We start from the raw sequence: 4,383 nt of genomic DNA on the forward strand, positions 1-4,383 counted from the left end.
GTAGGTGATCAAATACTTATGTCATGCAATAAAATGCAAATTAATTACTTAAAAATCAAACCTGCAAAATTCTTGTTGTATTTATATATGTTTTATATATATATATATGTTCTTGTTGTATTTAACTGCTGAAAATGCTGTTTCCTTAGGTCATTTCCTTAGTAGGTGATGTCAGAGTTCAACATGTGGGAGAAGTCGGTGCACAGGGATGATAGACGAGTTTCCCACTAGTAATTACAACTTGGAGGGGTGTTCGAGTGGATTTTCCTCAGTCATATCGAGATGTCATAAAATGCAGCATTAGTAACAGAGCTAAAACCACCTTATAGGAGAAAGAAATCTCACACAAACTTGAACATTCAGTCATCCATCATCAAACATATGTTTTAATAAAACGGAAGTTATGGAACTGCCGTTTGCATTCATCAAGGGCATTCACACGTTTAGATATACTTTCATTTGATTGTGTCACGGATCCCCCCGGTACTGCTGCTCATTCCGTTCACCAGTTCCGGAGGTCTACGTCACCGGCTTTATAGGCGTCACTGACATAGATCATTACCACAAACCCCGGACTGTCGTCTCATTACGCACGCCTGGTTCCCATTCCCCCTGATTAGTATGTGTATATATGTGCCCTCTGTTCCCCATTGTCCTTGTCGATAATTTTTCCATGTCCGTTGGTCTCTTGAGTACCGTGTATTGTGCTCTTGTTGGTTACGGGTCTCGTCCCGTGTATTGTGTAGAGGTTACACCTCGCACTTTGTTTGGGTTACATACCTTTTGTATATACACTACCGTTCAAAAGTTTGGGGTCACTTCGACATTTCCTTGTTTTGCATGAAAACATACATGAAATGAGTTTGAATAGGAAATATAGCAAAATGAATAGGACATGTAGTCATTGACAAGGTTAGAAATAATGATTTTTAATTGAAATAATAATTGTGTCCTTCAAACTTTGCCTTTGTCAAAGAATCCTCAATTTGCAGCAATTACAGCCTTGCAGACCTTTGGCATTCTAGTTGTCAATTTGTTGAGGTAATCTGAAGAGATGTCACCCCATGCTTGATGGGCATTTCTTACGTACCATACGGTCAAGCTGCTCCCACAACAGCTCAATAGGGTTGAGATCCGGTGACTGTGCTGGCCACTCCATTATAGACAGAATACCAGCTGACTTCCCTAAATAGTTATTGCATAGTTTGGAGCTGTGCTTTGGGTCATTGTCCTGTTGTAGGAGGAAAATGGCTCCAATCAAGCGCCGTCCACAGGGTATGGCATGGCGTTGGAAAATGGAGTGATAGCCTTCCTTCTTCAAGATCCCTTTTACCCTGTACAAATCTTCCACTTTACCATCACATTGCCTCCACCATGCTTGACAGATGGCATCAAGCACTCCTCCAGCATCTTTTCAACTTCGATTTGTCTGTCCATATCACTTTTTTTCCAATCTTCCTGTGTCCAGTGTCTGTGTTCTTTTGCCCATCTTTATCTTTTCTTTTTATTGGCCAGTCTGAGATATGGCTTTTTCTTTGCAGCTCTGCCTAGGTGGTCAGCATCCCGGAGTCGCCTCTTCACTGTTGACGTTGGGACTGGTGTTTTGCGGGTACTATTTAATGAAGCTGCCAGTTGAGGACCTGTGAGGTGTCTGTTTCTCAAACTAGACACTCTAATGTATTTGTCCTCTTGCTCAGTTGTGTACCGGGGCCTCCCACTCCTCTTTCTATTCTGGTTAGAGACAGTTCGCGCTGTACTGTGAAGGGAGTAGTACACAGCGTTGTACGAGATCTTCAGTTTCTTGGCAATTTCTCACGTGGAATAGCCTTCATTTCTCAGAACAAGAATAGACTGACGCATTTCAGAAGAAAGTTATTTGTTTCTGGACATTTGAGCCTGTAATCGAACCCACAATTGCTGATGCTCCAGATACTCAACTAGTCTCAAGAAGGCCAGTTGTATTGCTTCTTTCATCAGCACAACAGTTTTCAGCTGTGCTAACATAATTGCAAAAGGGTTTTCTAATGATCAATTAGCCTCTTAAAATGATAAACCTGGATTAGCAAACACAACGTGCCATTGGAACACAGGACTGATGGTTGCTGATAATGGGCCTCTGTACGCCTATGTAGATATTCCATTAAAAATCAGCCGTTTCCAGCTACAATAGCCATTTACAACATTAACAATGTCTACACTGTATTTCTGATCAATTTGATGTTATTTTAATGGACAAAAAAATTGCTTTTCTTTTGAAAACAAGGAAATGTCATAGTGACCCCAAACTTTTGAACGGTAGTGTATATACAGTTGAAGTCGGAAGTTTACATACACTTAGGTTGGAGTCATTAAAACTAGTTTTTCTACCACTCCACAAATTTCTTGTTAACAAACTATAGTTTTGGCAAGTTGGTTAGGACATCTACTTAAGTAATTTTTCCAACAATTGTTTACAGACAGATTATTTCACTTATAATTTACTGTATCACAATTCCAGTGGGTCAGAAGTTTACATACACTAAGTTGACTGTGCCTTTAAACAGCTTGGAAAATTCCAGAAAATGATGTCATGGCTTTAGAAGCTTGACGTGGTGTACCTGTGGATGGATTTCAAGGCCTACCTTCAAACTCAGTGCCTCTTTGCTTGACATCATGGGAAAATCAAAATAAATCAGCCAAGACCTCAGAAAAAAATTGTAGACCTCCACAAGTGTGGTTCATCCTTGGGAGCAATTTCCAAACGCCTGAAGGTACCACGTTCATCTGTACAAACAATAGTACGCAAGTATAAACACCATGGGACCATGCAGCCTTCATACCGCTCAGGAAGGAGACGCGTTCTGTCTCCTAGAGATGAATGTACTTTGGTGCGAAAAGTGCAAATCAATCCCAGAACAACAGCAAAGGACCTTGTGAAGATGCTGGAGGAAAAAGGTACAAAATTATCTATATCCACAGTAAAACGAGTCCTATATCGACATAACATAAAAGGCTGCTCAGCAAGGAAGAAGCCACTGCTCCAAAACCGCCATAAAAAAAGACAGACTACGGTTTGCAACTGCACATGGGGACAAAGATCGTACTTTTTGGAGAAATGTCCTCTGGTCTGATGAAACAAAATAGAACTGTTTGGTCATAATGACCATCGTTATGTTTGGAGGAAAAAGGGGGTTGCTTGCAAGCCGAAGAACACCCGCCAACCGTGAAGCACGGGGGTGGCAGCATCATGCTGTGGGGGTGCTTTGCTGCAGGAGGGACTGGTGCACTTCACAAAATAGAGGGCATCATGAGGAAGGAATATTATGTGGATATATTGAAGCAACATCTTAAGACATCAGTCAGGAAGTTAAAGCTTGGTCGCAAATGGGTCTTCGAAATGGACAATGACCCCAAGCATACTTCCAAAGCTGTGGCAAAATGGTTTAAGGACAACAAAGTCAAGGTATTGGAGTGGCCATCACAAAGCCCTGACCTCAATCCTATAGAAAATGTGTGGGCAGAACTGAAAAAGTGTGTGCGAGCAAGGAGGCCTACAAACCTGACTCAGTTACACCAGCTCTGTCAGGAGGAATGGGCCAAAATTCACCCAACTTATTGTGGGAAGCTTGTGGAAGGCTACCCGAAACGTTTGACCCAAGTTAAACAATTTAAAGGCAATGCTACCAAATACTAATTGAGTGTATGTATACTTCTGACCCACTGGGAATGTGATGAAAGAAATAAAAGCTGAAATAAATCGTTCTCTCTACTATTATTCTGATATTTCACATTCTTAAAATAAAGTGGTGATCCTAACTGACCTAAAACAGGGAATTTTTACTAGGATTAAATGTCAGGAATTGTGAAAAACGGAGTTTAAATATATTTGGCTAAGGTGTATGTAAACTTCCGACTTCAACTGTACGTGTTTGTGTTGGGTGGATTAATAAAACCCCTAATTCGTAATCCTGTGCCGGTCTTCTAATCATTATACAACGTGATAGATTGATCTTCTCTTCCTCAATATGAATCATTCGGTACAATTATTTTGTCTTCATAACATTCAGTAGCATTTGGGTCATTGTAAGGGCATCCCCATTCAAAATGAGGAAAACTTCATATCAAAATAAGAATTAAAATGTTTATTTGATTGATAAATAAGCCCACTTTCCAATAAATCAATTAATTGAAATAAAATCTATATGGACTATGTAGAATAAGGGGTGGGGGTTAAAATTCAAATATATACAAATGTCCATTGAAAAGGTCCTGATACCTTAGTTCCACAGGATCCTGTTAAAAAGCAGTTCATTGAGGGTAAACAGTGGTTAAAAAAGAAGTAGGATGAAGTTATCCACAGACACTGATATACGACCCCCCCCCCACCACCACCTACTCTTACCT

This window comes from Coregonus clupeaformis, chromosome 23 (genome assembly GCF_020615455.1).
Source record: "Coregonus clupeaformis isolate EN_2021a chromosome 23, ASM2061545v1, whole genome shotgun sequence".
NCBI classification, from domain to species: domain Eukaryota; kingdom Metazoa; phylum Chordata; class Actinopteri; order Salmoniformes; family Salmonidae; genus Coregonus; species Coregonus clupeaformis.